Raw genomic sequence first — 19,382 nt, 5'->3', positions numbered from 1 at the left:
ATAGTCGGACAGAACATCCGGACCCTCCTGTAGTCTTCACGGCAAAGCTCTAATCACTCGACCTTTGTAGATAATGGCAGTGTCGTCTGCAGACATAGACACGATGCCATCACCCGGAAAGGGGAGGAGCATCTGAGGTAAATATGTTGAACAAGATGGGACTAAGAAGGCTACCCTGTGGAACCCCAGCGTCTACGTTAAACGTATCAGAGGGGATTTTGTTGAAGAAGACCTGGAATGATCTGTTCGACAGATAATTCTTGATCTTCACGAGGAAGATTGGGAAATTGAATCGCTGCAGCTTAAACACCAGGCTATCATACCAGACATTATCGAGCGCCTTTTCGATGTCCAACAACGCCATGGCCGATGTTTTACTAACGGACTTGTTCCGCCTTAGGATCTGAGTAACTCTAGTGAGTTGGTGAACGGTGGAGTGACCCTGCCTATATCCGAACTGTTCTGGGAGGAAGATGTTATTCTGGTTTACGAATTCCAGTAAGCGACTAAGAATCAACTTTTCGAACAACTTCGAGATGCACGATAATAGGCTGATGATAGTTTTAAGTGTTGGTAGCAGACTTCCTGAAATCTCGCTCGCACAAAGAAGAGACAGTGTGCTTTGCGCTACAAGTCTCGTTTCTCATTCAGTCGCTTCGTGCTGTGTGCAGCGTGCGAGCGAGAAAACTTACCGTTCGTACGAGCCATGTCTCGTCGCATGGGAATTTTTATTGCGACGTACACGAAGATATCTCGTCTCTCAACTTAACGAGTGCGGTGCATAGGCGTCGCGTACTTGAGACAGCTTGCGTGCGAATTCTCGTGAGCTCGTCTCACGAGCTTGCCTCGCATGTTGCTTTGCGCTAATGGTGCGAGAAGGAAATTGATTTTGCGCAGAAGGATACAAGCAGGGGATTTTATGTTTTTTTTTTATTTACGGTGTTATAGCAGCATGCATCAAAACACCGTTATAATTATCAATGATATAACCTAGTTCATTTATTTATCAATTCAAATTCTATGATTAATTCATCCGACTTTTGTTAACATGAATTAGGAACGTTTTGTTACTATACTTATTATGCTAACGGTACGGAAATGCACCGGATGCAGAGTGTTACGTTGGTTAACAGAAGTGTTCCTTTCGTCGGTTTAGATGTCATTGACTATCTTATGATAGAACTCTGTTTTGTAGTTCTAAGGATAATAAATGTGGTTAGAAATTACAACATAAGTTTTTTGGGAGTTAAAAATAGTAAAACCATTGAAATTGTTTATATTTTCTAGTACATGTTGATGTTGGATAGAATTTTCGAATTGAGTACACTAAAGTCGCTTTTTATGTGGGGGATACATGCCGCGTAAAAAACCGCGTAAATTCCGGAATCCGCGTAAAAAAAACCCGCGTAAATTCTGCAATCCGAGTGAAGAGGAACCGAAATCCGCAAAAAAAAATACCGCCTGAATTCCGGAATCCACGTAAAAAAACCGCGTAAAAAGCGACCTTAGTGTATAGATATTGCAAATCAGGTTCTGATGGTTCGTGATAATCTGATCGTAGTAATATAGTTTTGTGAATTCTTCCGATTAATACACCTTCAGAAGGGTCTGACGGCATGTATCGTATTGTAGAGAGTGATGGGGAAGTAATTGGGATAACATTGAATTAATAACAACATTGGAAATGCGGCCAATTTAAATGTTAGTCTTGATCTCATATTTCGATTCGACATTCAATTTAGCCGACATAGGCGTGCTTTTGAATCATTTGTCGAAAAATAACCGACTGAATGCTTCATTTGGATTCGTTGAGAGCAAATCCGAGAGATAATTGAGATGGCCTGCTTCGTGTGCAATCATGTGTGTGTGTGTCATGAGTTTGTATAGTCTAAAAGAGCATGTGTTAGTGTGAGTATGACGTGTTTCGAATGGCTAAAACGAAAGACTGTACGTGTGCGAACTTGTAGAGCGAGAGAGTTTAATGTTTGGTGAGAGAGTATGCAAGAAAAACGGTTCGCCTTGCAGGCACCAACAAGTTAAGTTAATTCTTTCGGCTAACGTTGTAGAGTGAAGCGGCAGTTGCATGATGCAAGATCCATCGGAAATCGGAGGAGAACACGACAATGGCGCAGATATGCCTCCCATGCAGGTCAAGAAAAAGTGAGTATAAGATAAAATAAAATAACAGCATTATAGCGTCAACATGACAGAATCGCTGGAGAAATAGCAATCTGGCGAAAATGACAGATTTGCTCCAATTATTTACATGAAAATGCAAGCATTCTGGCGTAAGCAGGACTGAATTGCTGAGAAAATAGTAATCTGGCGGACAAGGACAGATTTGCTCTGGTTAATAAAAGAAAAAATGCAAGAATTCTGTTAGCATCTGGCGTTAAAAAAAAAAAGGACAGATTTGCTCTTGATTTACATTGTTTTTTATGGCGATAGTAATATTCCGGCATGAGCGGGACAGAACTGCTGTGGAAATTGAAGAGAGCAATCTGGCTACATGAGGACTGATTTGCCCTTATAATTTTCGGAAAATACCAACATTCTGGTATCAAAAAAAAAAAAAAAACTGATTTTAAGAGAGTTATCATATTTCTAAGGAATCCTTTTCTCATTATTCTATATTGTGTTGCGCAGTTGTGAAGAATATTTTAGTAATGAATTTTTGTTCGGTACAATTTTATTTTAGGAAAACTTCGAAAAAGAAGTTGCGTAAGGCATTGACTACGGCTATAAAGGAGAACACATTGTTACGCGAACAAATGTTTCAGTTCCAATCGCAACAGAACTTCAGCTCGTCTGATGCTCCGCAGAACACGGACCGTGAGGATGATAGTATTCAAATAAACACTGGAAATGAGTCGTTGTTCATTTCCACCATGAATAACATGACAATAAGTTCCCTTAATGTACCGGAATGTAAAGCTGCCGAAGGGGAGACAGAGGTTGATAAAGCGGCTTTTGAGCACTGGAAGGAGGTGTTGCTGGCTGCTCTAGGTCTGATCTCCGCGTCTGATGAGCAATCAAAAATGGCAATATTTAAAATAAAGGCAGGACCCAAACTGCTGGAGATCTACAACAGTACAGTGACAGAATCAGATATGCCAGATGAATATGAAGCTCCATTTTTAAACGCTCTCGCTCGAATCGATGGTTATTTTGGGTCGAGAGCATACATACTGACACAGCGTAGTAAGCTTTCGAGTATGAACCAGTCCACGAAAGAAACCAGCGTCCAGTATATCAGAAGAGTGGCAGCAGCTGCCAAACTTTGCAACTACGGTACTCAGGAAGAAATTGAAGCTGTTACTCGTACTGTTATCAAAGGAGCCCTTGAGGGGCGAGTTCGCACCCTAGCGCACAGGAACTGGGTAGGCCAGCGTTCAATCAGTGACCTCATCAACTCGGTGATGGATTGGGAAGTTGAGAAGTCCAATGAAGAAGATTTTCAACGAAGTCAAGGCCAGCGAGCGGCTACTATTGCCGCAGTGAGTCGAGGATCGAATGATTTATTTCAACGAACAAGCAGCAACAGTTACGATAGCTGGCAGAGCGGAAACAGACGACCATACATTCGTGGAGGTAGCCGAGGCCGTGGACCCGGTCGTGGAGGATTCAATCAGCGAGAGAACAACGGGAATGGATCTCGATGTTGGAGGTGTGGCTACTTTCATGGATCAAACCCGTGTCGTGCCAAAGATAAAATATGTAACTCATGCCAAAAGCAGGGTCATATTGCTCGAGCTTGTCCCGATCCTAATTCTGACTCAACCAAACAAACCAGAACACAGAAGCGACGCTGGAATAATGCTTCTGGTGAGGGTAGCAGCAACGTGGCGATGGTACAAAAACCCGAGGAAAAGCCAACTCCAGATGAGCAGGTAAAGTCAGCATTCAATGATTCCACATAGATACTAGCACCAAACATAATACGATATGCGATGCATTAGTCATTTACTGTTTGAGCGAACTTTGTTTGCATTAGATTTTGTTTTATTTTAAGAATTTTATCTAACTGAATTCATTTATCTAATAAATAGAGATATGCGCAAGAGAAAGATCACTGCATGGTTTTTTTCTTCGGTCTCGCCTCCTTAAAGCTTATTTTGTAGTATTATTGACTGGTTGTATATTCCAGGTTTCATTCGACCAGTTGGTTCCTGTGAAAATACAAACTGAAAAAGAGAAGCGTATCTGTTCCGCTTTCGAGTCCCAAAATCCCACTGAGCAGAAAAATCTAAATGAAAAAGCTGTTATTGTTTCCGCCAAAGTGGCAGGTATCGAGATTAATTTTTTTATTGACTCTGGAGCCCAAGTAAATACGATAACAAAGAAGTCCTTTAATATGATTTTGGCAAATGAAGCCTCCCGTAATCAACTATATGATTTGAGCTACTGTTCCGATGTTCCCCTACGAGCTTACGCAGCAAACGCGAATATTGACGTAATCGCTCACTTTTCAGCGGAACTGTTCATAACACCCGACAGACCAGTTTTAATGGAGAAATTCTACGTCATAGATGAGATCCGAGCTCTGTTAGGTTTCAATACAGCTACTAGGTATAGTGTTTTGGCTGTTGGTTTAGATGTTGCCGTTAAGGACTTCTATGCTGATCTTTGGAAATGCGAGTTAAAAACTATATGTGCTTTGGAAGAAACTACCAGTAAAGAGTTTCCCACGTTCAATGTCCCCCCGGTTTCTTTGAGATATAACAAAGAAATGCCTCCGGCTCGGAACATCTACACGCACATTCCGCCAGCCTTCAGAGACTTGACTAGACAAAAACTGCAAGACTTGCTTCAATCAGGAATAATTGAAATCGTCACACCTGATATGGATCGTTCGTTTTGTTCGTCACTTCTAGTCGTCCCAAAGAATAAAGACGATATTCGTTTGGTTATCGATCTACGAGGTCCAAACCGCTGCATATACAGGACCCCATTCAAAATGCCAACATTCGAATCCATTGTGATGGAGTTACATGGTGCTAGATGGTTCTCCACTATAGATTTGACGAACGCCTTCTTCCATGTGCAACTACACAAAGATTGTCGGCACTTGACTAACTTCTTTGGGGGAGATCGCATGTATAGATATCGCCGATTACCATTTGGGTTGACGAACGCACCAGACATTTTCCAAGAAATAGTACAAACTATTATCTTGAGTGGTTGCAAAGGGGTTGTGAATTACTTGGATGACCTCATTGTATTTGGAGCAACCGAAAGCGAACATGACCAAAATCTAGCGGAGGTAATGAAGTGTCTAGAGAACCATAACGTAGAAATAAATACGAAGAAATGCGCAATTCGTAAGCAGGAAGTTAAATTTCTCGGGTTCAATCTATCTGCAGACGGATGGAGAATAGAGGCGGAGAAAATTTCAGCCATTAAAAACTTCCGGAGACCCATAACGAATGCAGAAGTAAAAAGCTTCCTTGGGTTGATAAACTTCGTCGAACGCTTTATTCCCCAAAGAGCTGACAAAACTCGGCTGCTGCGAGAGCTAGCGAAGGCGGAAACATTCTACTGGAACAACGAGCTAGAAGACGAATTTGAATATTTACGGAACGAGGCTTGGAAATCGATCAGCACTTTGGGATACTATAACAGGGACGATGAAACAGAGCTGTATGTTGACGCTTCTCCGTACGGTCTGGGCGCTGTTCTAGTGCAATTCGATCAAAATGCTACCCCAAGAGTTATTGCTTGTGCGTCAAAAGCTCTTTCGACTGCAGAACAGAAGTATCCCCACACCCAGAAAGAAGCCCTGGCTATGGTGTGGGGTGTGGAACGTTTCTCGATGTATCTGATGAGCATTCCGTTTGTAATACGGACAGACGCCGAATCGAATGAGTTCATCTTTGATGGGTTACACAGGATTGGCAAACGAGCAGTTTCACGAGCGGAAGCGTGGGCGTTGAGGCTCCAACCCTATGATTTTCGCGTTGAACGGGTGAATAGCGATTCGAATGTTGCGGACGCTTTGTCGAGGCTAGTTGTGGAATCTCAGCCGCCTGAACCTTTTGACGATGTAAACGATCGGCATCTCCTCTATATGATCGATGCTGGTATAATGGAGTTATCATGGAATGAAATCGAAGCTTCTGCTGAGAGCGACTCTGAGTTCGCCAAGGTAAGATACGCCATATCTACGGGAACGTGGGAGCCGGGGTTACGTAGGTACGAGTCGCAGGAGAAAGAACTTCGGACACTGGGTCACATGTTGTTCAAAGGAGAGCAAATCGTTTTGCCGGTAGCGTTGAGGAGACGAGCAATTATATCTGCTCACCAGGGCCATGTTGGTATAGGATCAACAAAAAGAATCCTTCGTGAGTATTTTTGGTGGCCAAATATGAGCACCGATGCAGCTAATTTTGTAAAACAGTGTGAAACCTGTTTGAGGCTTTCTCGTAAGAATCCCCCTATACCACTTACAAGCCGGGAACTTCCTGATGGTCCGTGGGAAATATTGCAACTGGACTTTTACACCGATAAGGAATTCGGACTTGGAGAGTTTCTCGTTGTAATTGACACGTATTCACGCTACCTACACGTAGTGGAGATGAGGAGTATGGACGCAGATAACACTAATGGAGCTCTAAATAATATTTTTATGATATGGGGATTACCTCTGGTGATCCAGAGTGATAATGGCCCACCCTTCCAGAGTGAGAATTTCATCAAAACCTGGGAGGATAAGGGCGTGAAGATTCGTAAATCTATTCCGTTCCATGCACAATCTAACGGTGCAGTGGAACGCCAAAATAAAGGCATTAAGAACGCTTTAGCTGCAGCTAAACTCGATAATAAAAATTGGAAGACAGCCCTCGAGAAATATGTTACGATTTACAACAAGGTGCGACCGTTGTCAAGATTGGGTGTAACGCCGTTTGAGTTGTTAGTAGGCTGGAAATTTAGAGGAACATTTCCATGCCTCTGGGAAACCAACACGGGGAAAATAGATCGTAGCGAAATAAGAGAGAAAGATGCGGATTCTAAACTTCAGAGCAAACAATATGCTGACAAGATGCGCGGAGCCAAGGATTCGGATATAGCGATGGGAGATAACGTCATCATTACACAACCGAAAAGGGTTAAATCTGACCCTACTTTTGGATCCGAACGATTTACGGTTATTGCTAGGGAAGGCGCCAAAATTGTAGTGAGGAGCGATAGAGGTGTCACCTATTCTCGTAACGTCCAAGATGCTAAGAAGGTTCCGGAAGTTGATGCGGTTCCTTCGGCTGACATAGAATACGAACAAGATCAGCCCGACGATCACCCACCAAGACCAAAAAGAGCGAGGCGAATGCCAAACAAATTCAACGACATGCATCTCTATCATATTTTTGAATAAATGTTACCATGAAGCTAATGATTAAATAAATTGAAAACTTAAAAAAAAAAAAAAAACCCCGCAAAACCAAAAGAATGAAAAGTTGTCTTCAATCGAATGAGTAATCCGATTTTCCTTACGCAATTCTTGCCTATAGTAGAGTAGTCCTGGAACGAAAAACAAAGTTAAATAAACCTTATTACAATAATACTTACCCCGCACTAATTCCTTCTATCGTTTATAGTTCTATGCGAAAAGTATTAAAACTGAAATGCAACGGCAATTCCGAATGTACTTTTGCAAGAACAAAGTAGGTCAGCCGGTCGCACATTTCAGTATATAAGTTTCAATGTTTCAACTGACAGATCTCTCATGTAAATATGTATATAACAGGCAGAGATGCCAGATGGTTTTGAATAATGTCTGCGACTGCTCGAAAAACCGGAAATATGTGCTCGAAAGCTAAAAAAAAAAAAAAAAAAAAAAAAAAAAAAAAATTTCGCTCGCGCAGGCAAAAATCTGTAAAAAAACAAAAAAAAATCCGCACACATTTTAAGAAAATCTGCGCAAATATAAGGAGACTTTGAAAAAAATCTGCAGAAACCGTGGAAAAACTGTAAATATCTGCAAATCAATAAATATCTGCACACGGGCTCAAAAAAAAAAAAAAAAAAAAAAAAAAATCTGCGTTCTGCAGAAAAATCTGTACATTTGGTATCCCTGATAACAGGCATCGAAAAACAGTCGTCAAATGGCTAATGTGGAGTTCAGTGATGCCAGATGTTAAGATATGTCATCATTGGAAGGCATTTAAGCTTGTATTAAGACGTGAAGCCTTATAACCGGTAGATTAGCCGCACACGATTTAATGTTTTACCTGGAATTTTTGGCCAATCGTCAAAATTTTAATGGATTGAATTTACATGTTTTTGATGTGTGTCTACCAGGGGGATGACATCTTTCTAGTTTAAAGGAGTAAAGAGTCTTCCCGACTAAAGTGGCAGGTATATGGAATTTTTGCTGGGCATCTGACTCGGGGCTATATTTTAAATATAGCCCCGATATGTGGGCGATTGTCAATCGTGTAGAGTTTAGATAGGGCTGCCATCCCCTTGGTGTCTACATATCTGAATTGTGAAAACATTTGAAGAAATGATTCTGGCATCCATGGTGAAGTCTAAGGTGTGTAATCCTGTGTGAAACGTATATGGAACGATTTGGAATTCCTGGTAAATGACCAAGGGTTTGAGACCTGGCTAGAGCTGGATATTGCTCACGATGAAAGTGGGTGAGTTGAGAATGAATTTAGGAAAGAGTGCAGTAGATTAGAATGTGTGTGGAGAAACCATCCGTTGCAAGAAGAGATACGCATTCTTTGGGATGTTGAGCTGAAAAAAAAAATACGCGGGAAGAAAATACTGATATATTTGTGTCGACTGATGGTTTCAGAGAGGAAAGGCAGAAATTTTAACGAGCTTTGAGGTAAATCAACGTGGCTTCAAATTTGTGGCTGCGATCGCTGATATATATATGTATGTGTATGTATGTATGTGTGTATGTATGTATATATGTATGTATATGTGTATGTGTGTGTATATGTGTGTATATATATATATATATATATAAAAAAAAGACACTACTAACAAAGAGTAGGGGAGGAAGGGATTGTAGAGAGTGATGGGGAAGTAATTGGGATAACATTGAATTAATAACAACATTGGAAATGCGGCCAATTTAAATGTTAGTCTTGATCTCATATTTCGATTCGACATTCAATTTAGCCGACATAGGCGTGCTTTTGAATCATTTGTCGAAAAATAACCGACTGAATGCTTCATTTGGATTCGTTGAGAGCAAATCCGAGAGATAATTGAGATGGCCTGCTTCGTGTGCAATCATGTGTGTGTGTGTCATGAGTTTGTATAGTCTAAAAGAGCATGTGTTAGTGTGAGTATGACGTGTTTCGAATGGCTAAAACGAAAGACTGTACGTGTGCGAACTTGTAGAGCGAGAGAGTTTAATGTTTGGTGAGAGAGTATGCAAGAAAAACGGTTCGCCTTGCAGGCACCAACAAGTTAAGTTAATTCTTTCGGCTAACGTTGTAGAGTGAAGCGGCAGTTGCATGATGCAAGATCCATCGGAAATCGGAGGAGAACACGACACGTATGTAGGTACGGTAGGCAGCCTATACACCAGAGAGACGCAGAGACACTCACCGTTAAGGCAACTGTCAACATCAAAACGGATAACGGCAATGCAAAATTATACAGCTCGCCCGTTTTGATGTTGACAGTTTCCTCAACGGTGAGTGCTTTGTCATTTCTCTAATATACAGTTTCACTAAGGTACAGTACGGGCGTCTCGCTCAGTTCGTAAAGCGATAAGACAACGTGTGGTGCGCCGCAGTCTCTTACCGAAGAAAAAAAAGAAAAGAAACCTCTCGTCGTTTCAGTAAAAAGCGCGTGTACAGGAAGTCTGTGTACACAAGAAAGTCTCACGAGCTGTATCAAGTATGTACAGTCAGGGATGCCACATATACAGATTTTTCTGTATTTTACAGATTTTCGAACTAAAAAAGCGTTACAGAATCTGTATTACAGAATTACAGAATATTGTCAAAAATACAAATTTTACAGAATTTTTTGCTATTTGAACTGAAATTAATTTCTTAAAATGTTTAATTCGATTCAACGACTTTCAAACTTTTGTGAAAAAAACCTGATGCTGTTTATGTTGGTATCGTTGCAGAAGAAGAGGGATGAGGCTTAGACGAAGGCGAAAAATGACGTTTCGAAATATTTGACGAGATTTCTAATTAAAATTCGTGAAACAAAATGTGAAGCTGTTCGATTCTATCGATCCTGTTGTAAAACGGTAACTTTATTTAATCCTAAAACATTCGTAAAATTGGAAAATTTAATTGGATTGATTTCCCACATTCGTAACAGTAACTGATCGACAAGACTTGGATAACGAATTTTCCTCGCTAAGAACAAACTTTTTGACCGGAAGATCCGTTGAAACAGATGGCTTAACTTGGTCTGATTAGTTGGACGCCATAATGCCAAATGGTAAATTCATGCTTCCGTTACTGAGATTATTTGTGCGATTTTTTTCAATAATTCCACATTATTCAGCTTGTGTAGAACGCATTCAATATATATTTAATATATAATTTCAGCAAGTCTAAGGCCAGAAATATCATGGGCCCTAAGCTTATGAGCTCAATTTTGAAAGCTAAAAGCTAGGTTGCTAACCAAGCAGGAGCTACTAAAATTAAATTAACAAAGACATGCATGAACATCACGTAATAAAAATAAGCAATATCGTGTTCAGTTACTGCATTTGATTATCGCCTAATTATAAATAAGTTCACCACCACACCAACAAAAAATTAAGCTAAAGCAAAAAATAGTGATTTGTTTAAATATATTCTATAAGGAAGAAGTTTTTCATCCAACATTCTTAGTTTTTTTTTCCGTGTTGGGTGTTTTCGTCACTGCGACCAATTTTTTGATATTTTGTGACAACATTCTTAGTTTGCTCGATACAGATTTTTTATACAGATTTTTTGGCCCGTGAAACAGATATACAGATATTTCCGAGCAAAAATACAAAATTAAATGTGGCAACCCTGTGTACAGTACGGGCGTCTCGCTCAGTTCGTAGTGCGATGAAACATCGCCTTGCGCATCGCAATCCGAACCGAAAGAGAAGCGAAAGAGCAACCTGCAAATTGTATGTGACGTGTCTCGTCTCGTCGCACATGCATGGAAATTCTACGAGCGAGAGAAAGATTTCTCTCGTCGCTTGAAAAAAAAAGCGCGTGCACGGGAAGTCTGGTTGGTAGGGTCCTTACCGGGTTTGTGGATGGGAATCATTTTAGCCAGCTTCCAGGGTGACGGAAAGTAGATGAGCTCCAGACACTTATTAAAGATCGCTGCCAGGTGTTCGAAAATGTCTCGACTCAAGTTTTTCAACTCCAGGTTGAGGACCTCATCGACACCGGCGGCCTTCATGTTCTTGGTACGCTTGATGACAGCTAACACCTCATCAGCAGATGTTTTAGATTCATCGGGAATGACTGAGGGAAGATCGGCGACTCTAGTTATTACTTCCTGGACGGCATGCTGGTGCGGGTTAACCATAGCATGATCAAAATTGTCAGAGTTGACAAAATGCTGTCCAAGTGCATTGGCTTTTTCAGATGCTGTTAGAAGGAAATGACCGGGGATCTCCTCCAGAAGAATATGCTCGATCCAGCCGTACAAGTCGGTAATCGGGAAGAAAGATGTTTTCCTCAGGTTTGAGATGAGTCTCCGTGATGATAGCAATGTCTATTTTGTGTACGTTGAGGAAGTCAACAAGCTCGTAATTCTTGTTCCTGAGCAAGTGTTCCAGTTAGCAATCTTGATGATTTCACGGTCCAGCGAGCATCACCGCAGATTGCAGTTGTTCAGCTCTACTTTTGCAAGTGCGAAAAGTGTTGATGCATTCCACGACCAGTGAAATATGCTTCATGGTGAGCATGGTTTCGTCGTCAGTTGTGCCAGTTGCAGCTTGGGAGAAAGTCATTGCGGACGAGTTTCCTTGGAGACCTGGTGGAGGTAAACGGCTACCGGATCTTGCTACTTCAGCATACTTCGAGGCACCTGTGACGGGTCTGGTGGTTGGATTCAGCAGTATCGGGGCGAGCGAAAGTATGGGGTTAAGGTTTTAACCCGGATAACAAAGCGAAAATCACCTATAAAAAAATCGAAGAATGTAACAAGAAAGGAAACTCGTCTGCAAAAAGGCATATTTGCACGTGCTGGTTCGTCAAATGTTGGTAATGACGATGCAAATATGGAGCAAACAAGAAACAGCATCCAGTTACTCGAAGAGCTTGTAGCCACATTTCCTGATCGGGGAAAAAAAATCGTTAGTCATCGGTTAAATTAGCTCAAATCAACAAAAAGCATGTTTTTATTCCTTGTTTTTTCAGAGATTGTCATGATCTTTCAATAGATTTTATTGCAAGTACGTACGAAAAGTACAAGTTTGAGCGTCGAACGTTGTTTGATAAATATATCAAGTATGGGCGACATTTATCAAAAATTGAAAATATATTGAAATGGTACCAAATATCGAACATATTCACTGATGAGCAGCAATATCGCATGAGTCTTTATTTAGAAAATGAATTACTAACGGAAAAAGAAGAAGGAATTGTATGAATCAATGTTCTCTTTTTCACACATTACTTACTTTTACTTTACTTTTATGGCGACAGATCATTAAGATCCTATGCCGAGTCCAGAATACGTCTCCACAAAACTCGGTCTTGGGCTGCTACTCTCCAGTCTCCCCTTACACCCGCTGCTCTGGCGTCCTCGTCGACAGCACACATCCAGCGCGTGCGCGGTCTGCCTCGAAGTCGTCGGCCTCTATTCGGTTCTCTACTAAATATTATCTTTGCCGGTCGCTCATCCGCCATCCGTGCTACATGGCCAGCCCACTGTAACCTGCCGTGTTTCATCAGCTTGACAATATCAGCGTGTTTGTATACTTCGTACAGCTCGTGATTCATGCGCCTGCGTCACATCCCGTTCTCTAGTTTGCCTCCGAGTATTGATCGCAGGATTCTACGCTCGAAGACCCCAAGCGCCCGTCGATCGGCCTCCTTCCACGTCCACGATTCATGTCCGTAGAGCGCCACCGGGAGGATTAGAGTCCTATAGAGCGCAAATTTCGTACGGATCTGTAGGCTACGGGACCTAAGCTGGCTACGCAATCCGTAATAAGCCCTATTTGCCGCCGCAATCCTTCTCTTCACTTCGCGGCTCACCTCGTTGTCACATGTCACGAGAGTACCAAGATAAATAAATTCGTCGACCACTTTGAAAGTATCCCCATCCATCTCCACCGCAGCACCAACACCCGTACAACTACCACGCTCTCTGCCAGCCACCATGTACTTCGTTTTGGCAGTGTTTATGGTGAGTCCAATTCTCGCAGCTTCCCTTTTGAGAGCCGTAAAGGCCTCCTCAACTGCTCTACGGTTAACACCAATTATATCAATGTCGTCCGCGAAGCCCAGAAACATGTGAAACTTAGTGATGATGGTGCCGCTCCTCTGCACATCTGCCCTTCGTATCGCACCTTCCAAAGCTATGTTGAACAGCAAGTTCGAGAGCCCGTCACCTTGCTTCAGACCATCTAACGTCACAAACGCGTCCGAAAATTTGCCCGCTGTCCTGACGCATGATGTGAAACCGTCGAGCGTCGCACGTATCAGTTTAATCAGTTTAGTTGGGAAACCATGTTCTAGCATTATTTGCCACAGCTCGTTGCGTTTCACTGTATCGTACGCCGCTCGTAAGTCTATAAACAGATGATGTGTTTGCAGGTTGTGTTCTCGAAACTTGTCGAGGATATGTCTCAAGGTGAACATCTGGTCCGTTGTAGATCGCCCCACTCGAAAACCGCATTGGTATTCTCCAACAAAGGCTTCCTGCAACGGCCTCAGTCGCTGGAACAGGATACGGGAGAGAATTTTGTAAGGCTCCATCCATAAAGTACGTCACGCATATAGGGGGGAGGGGGTTAAGAAAATCGTGACGATTTGTGACGTAGGGGGGGGGGTGTGAAGCTGCGTGACGTCACATGGAGAATGTTCGGAACTAAAAAAATGATTTGGAAAATTGACCATTTTCCCTTTATTTTAAAACACCTGCACCAGGTTTACTTTTCAAATGATCTGTGTGAGCCTAATTTCATTCCAATAATGTAAAAACCATCTTACTGGCATCTCTATCTTTTTTGCTTTGCTTCGCTTGGGGCTAACATTGCTGCTGACTCACTGGTCTGTTGTTCCAGAGATGCCGGATATTTTCAGAAATGGTCTGAAACTGCTCGAAAAATTTGCTTGAAACAAGAAAAAAAGCTGCACACATTTTGAGAAAATCGGCGTACATATAAGAGACTCGTACTAAAATTTACAGAAACCCTGAAAAACTGCAAGTATTTGCAAATTAATAAAAATTTACTCCAAAAATTTACATTTAGCAAGTTAATCTGCACATCTGGTATCACTGGGTGTTGCTAATGCCTCTTCGTTTACGCTTCTCCGTTCTCTTTGACACAAGCAGTCTATTATGATACACTGGTGAAAGTGATTGATAAATCATTTATTTATTCAGGCTGTGTAATTCAAATAGTTTGATAGTGAAGTAAAGCGTACACAATGGATAAAAATGAATTATTCCGTTGTTTGTATAATGCTTTTGTGAAAGCGTATCCGGAAACAAATAAATCTGTATGCCAAAACAACGCTGTCAAATTTTGGAAAGAAACGAAGGGTGAGGAATCTGCCGAAAACCTGGAATCGTTGGTGCGGTGTAAAATTCGTGAGCTTGAGGGAATTGCGTTGAACCGAAGAGGAAAACTGTTACCGTTTTGGGGTAAGACTGCTGCAAACTCATCAAAAACTGTTGTTATCGATTCGGTCGATACGAAGCAAAATAAATCTCAGGATACTCTGGCCAAAGTTTCACCACATCCTAGTACATCCGGATGTTCGAAGCGCTCAGCACCGGTACAAGAAAAGTTAAAAACCGAGTTTAATGATGTGACGCAACAAGTACTACGTCTTAAAGAGCGTCATTCGGCTGGTATGATTACGAGCGAAGAAACCACAGTACTTCGTGGATTGACAATTTAAAAAATCAAACTTGAGAAAGATCTGAAAACGAAAATTTTTGAACAAGCTAGACAACAAAAACACAGGAACCAGGTGAAGTCTTCGAAACTGCAACTAATTGAAGCAATTCCAGAAGCAGGTATGTAATTTCATTTGAAAAAAAAAACAAATTTTGATCACTGATGTGCAAAACAAAATTACAGCTCAATTCATTAACGCAAGGGCAACAATTGGTCGCCCACGTTTGGAAGAACAGCAATCGGAAATAGATTTGTGACATTGCATTGCATGGCTCGGCAGCTCAAGAGCGACGGCAATGCGAAAGCATGAGAAGTGTGAAAACTCTGGATGAGTTAGCGTCGGCTCTACATGAAAAAGGATTCCATCTGAGCAGATCAGCAACTTATCTTCGACTGCTACCTCGTCGTGCTAACACAGCAGAGGGTAAACGGCACGTGAATACTGTACCAGTAAGATTGCTTCGTGCCAGTAACGCAAAACATGAAGACCACCAAGACGGACGATTTTGTACTGCCACAATAAGAGCTTTGGAGCAGGTGGCTTCATTGGTTGGACCAAACGAAGTGGCATTCTTAAGTCAGGACGACAAGGCGAGAGTTGTGATTGGCTTGACAGCAGCCAACAAGCAGGCTCCCATGCTGATGCATGTTGAGTATAAAATCAGTCTCCCAGATCACGACTGGGTTGTGGCTCAGCGTCACAAGCTGATACCGTCGGTTACAGCAGGTATCGAGGTAAAGCGTAATGGATTAGGTCAAGCTGAAGTTGGATATTCAAGTCCAACCTGCGTTGCTATTCGATCCGGGAAACATGCATCTTCCACTTCTTACTCCCATGCAGTCGACTTCAAGCGGTTGCTGGAAATCGATGAATTTGACTCCATTATGAAAACGGATGGTTTGGTGACACCAGTTCCATTATAATAGTTGAAAATCCGCGCTATCGTAAAGTGATTCAGGTTGCAGTACACAATTTTTGAAATACAACTTAGATGCTCTTTTTATTGCAACGAATGCTCCAAAGAGAAGTGCATTTAATCGTGTGGAACGAAGGATGTCACCTCTTAGCAGAGAGCTTGCAGGCCTGATCATCTCCCACGATCACTTCGGGTCGCACTTGGATTCGCAACTTCGCACTACGGATTTCGAGCTAGAGAAAAAAAATTCAAGTTTGCAGGAAATATATTGGCCGAAGTTTGGGGTGATTTATTTATCGATGGTTTTCCTACGGTTGCTGAGTACGTAGATCCAGATGATTTCGAGGTGGATCCAAAAACACTTGAATGTCGTGATCAAAGTTGGTGTGAAGCGCACATCAGGACCAGTCAATATTGTTTGCAAATCGTGAAATGTGATGACAGGTATACGCAATACTAAAATATGTTGATTGAGACGTAATTTATTTTATAATATGTGACAAAATGTGACAATGGGGGGAGGGGGGGGGGGTCAATTTTGATCAAAATTTGCGTGACGTACTTTATGGATGTCGCCTAAGCGGAATTGAGGAGGGTTATGCCTCGATAATTACTACACTCGAGCCTATGTCCCTTCTTGTAGATAGGGCATATGAGTCCTTCCAACCAGTCCGTAGGTAGTTGTTCCTCAGACCATACCCTTAGGATAATCTGGTGAATTGCACTACACAGCCGCTCGCTCCCAACTTTGAAAAGTTCGGCCGGTAAGCCGTCCTTCCCAGCGGCTTTGTTGTTTTTTAGCTCTTTGCAAGCATTCTTCACTTCGTCCAATGTTGGTGGGTCCTCAACTTGTCCGTCCTCCCCAATTTCTATCCTGTTCCCCTCGACGACTCTCCTCCCTTCCTCGCCGTTCAACACCACTTCGAAATGTTGCTTCCAACAGCGTGTTGGCGTAGGCTCAATTCTTCTCCGTCACCTCTAGGCACTCAGCATCGATCCACCCACTACGCGTGGTTCCCGTTGTCATGCCTATCACTTCTCGCGCTGTCTCGCTGACCGCATCATGGATGTGCTTCCACTGCTCGTTCAGGTCCACTCCAGCTGGTCCACCGATCCGTCTATCAACTTTCCGAGTATACTCTGCAGCAACTTCTTTTGCTGATAACCTCTGGATGTCCAGATGTATCTTCCTCGCCGATCTCGATTTAAATACATTGGACAACCGGGCGCGAATCTTGCCTACCACGAGATAATGATCCGAGTCGATGTTTGGCCCTCGAAAGGACCGCACATCTATGACGTCTGAAAAGTGCCGGCCGTCGATCAGCATGTGGTCGATCTGGGAGCAGGCCTCTCCATTGGGGTGTCTCCAGGTGTGCTTCCGAATATTCAGACGTGCAAAATGGGTGCTACAGATGGCCATTCCTCTGGCCGCGGCGAAATTCACTAGCCTCAAGCCGTTGTCGTTGGTGGTAGAGTGAAGGCTTTCCCTACCAATAACGGGACAAAAGAACTCCTCTCGTCCGACTTGTGCGTTCGTATCTCCGATGACGATCTTTATATCGTGTTGTGGGCACTCTCCATACGTTTTCTCGAGGAGCTCATAGAACTCCTCCTTTACGTCATCGGTTTTATCGTTTGTCGGCGCGTACACGTTGATAAGGCCCTTGATCCTCAATACGCATAGACGGTCATTAATAGGCCTCCAGCTAATAACACGCTTCATTTGGTTTCCAAGTAGTACGAAACCGACGCCCCGTTCCGCTTTATCGCCGCCACTGTAGTAGATGTGATACTTGAAAGAAGTGCCTGCGGTCGGATCGACCGCCCGGAATTCACGTTCCCCGGTTTTAGGCCAACGCACCTCTTGTATGGCTGCTACCTCCACTTTTGCCTTCCGTAGCTCTCTGGCCAAGATGCCCACGCGTGCCGGTTCGAGCAGAGTCCTAACATTCCAAGTACAGTCAGGTTTTTTTTACGTGGGGGATACGTACCTCGTAAAAAAACCGCGTAAAAATAACCGCGTTAATTCAAAAATCCGCGTAAAAAAACACGTTTTTTTTTAAATCCGCGTAAAGTAGTCCAGCAAGAAGGGCTTTAGAAAAAACCCGAGACACACTAGAACTAGTATTTAAAACTGTCCTTTTTGACGGTCATTCCGGATCTTTCGGTGGGCGGAGAGTATTTTTTGGACTAAGTCTTTTACTAGATAAACACTTAAAGTTTTCGGGTTCAACCCACGTTAATTCGGAAATTCATGAAAATTTGTTTGAATTAGCGCGGTATCGCGTAAAAAAAACCGCGTAATTCAAAAATCCGCGTAAAAAAAACCGCGCTATTTCAAAAATCCGCGTAAAAAAAACCTCGTAAAAAAACGCGTATAAAAAACCGCGTAAAAAAACCTGACTGTACCAAGTTTCCAATCGTTGTCCTTCTTCGTTCGTAGTATGTTTATTTTCAGCATGCTGCCTTACTAGGGCTGCGATGCCTAGTCTCGCGACGCGGCTGGCGTCTTGGGTGTAGCTGGCGAGGCACCGCATTTCATAGTTCAGCCGTCCGCTCCGGATCAGTCGCTGTTTGAGCCGCCCCTGACCAGAGGAACAGACGCTCAGGCAAGCTGCTCTTCAAGGAGAACAACTCCCCCTTCCCTGTCAGCATACGACCAAGTTCCCACCGGTTCACCGATCTTCCCTTGGTTGCTCGTATCCCAGTTGATACCACGTGGAGGTAGGGATAGGAGTTGCTGGGCATTATGCTATGGACCACACTGGGGTCTATTTTATGCCAATTAGTACGGGTGTACTGCTGGTACGCATTGCCCAGCCGTTTACCAACCACTTTTTCACACATATATTTTGTATATTTTTGTATATTTTTTTTGTATTTTTTGCAGCATACTGAATTTTTGGACTCCGTGCTCATACATGAATGGGGCTTAAAGATTTTTATTACCGTATATAAATTCGATAGCCGCGAAGAGCATGTGAAGCTTCAGGAAGAAATGATAATTTATAAAAATGATTGATCCACGAACTCGAACGATCCACGAAATTCATCGTATTCTCAACAGAAAAACGCACATCCGGTAGTTTCATAATTTGTGTTTAATTGTCTTTATTTCATTCTTGTTTGTTTTCTAGAATTATGCAGGATTTTCAACACTATCGACAACTCAGATGGGAAGACGATTTAGCAATGGCAGTTAACGATGAGTAATTTCAAATGCATTCAGATTGTTATACCCACCAGGATCTTGCAGGGAGAGTGATTACGTGTGCCAATCAGCTGGTTTCTGGCTGCTACGAAAGCGAGTTTATATACGTGAAAAAAATGTGCAAATGATAAATAATGTTCAGTCCACGAAACTTAATTTTCAATAGATTTTTTTTTTTTTCATTCGAATAAAATCTTCTATG

General features: G+C 42.4%; 1 long non-coding RNA gene across 1 annotated transcript; it reads left to right on the top strand.

Annotated features, from left to right (window-relative positions):
* Positions 1 to 8,074: 8,074 nt before the first annotated feature.
* Positions 8,075 to 19,380, top strand: LOC129730250 (uncharacterized). Its single transcript, XR_008728815.1, has 3 exons — positions 8,075 to 8,636; positions 18,860 to 19,051; positions 19,107 to 19,380. It is a non-coding gene; the product is annotated as an uncharacterized LOC129730250 (long non-coding RNA).
* Positions 19,381 to 19,382: the final 2 nt, after the last annotated feature.

The sequence above is a fragment of the Wyeomyia smithii genome, chromosome 1 (genome assembly GCF_029784165.1).
Source record: "Wyeomyia smithii strain HCP4-BCI-WySm-NY-G18 chromosome 1, ASM2978416v1, whole genome shotgun sequence".
Classification (NCBI taxonomy): domain Eukaryota; kingdom Metazoa; phylum Arthropoda; class Insecta; order Diptera; family Culicidae; genus Wyeomyia; species Wyeomyia smithii.
Note: the sequence above shows the minus strand (reverse complement) of the source record. Positions and strands in the feature narration are given on the sequence as shown.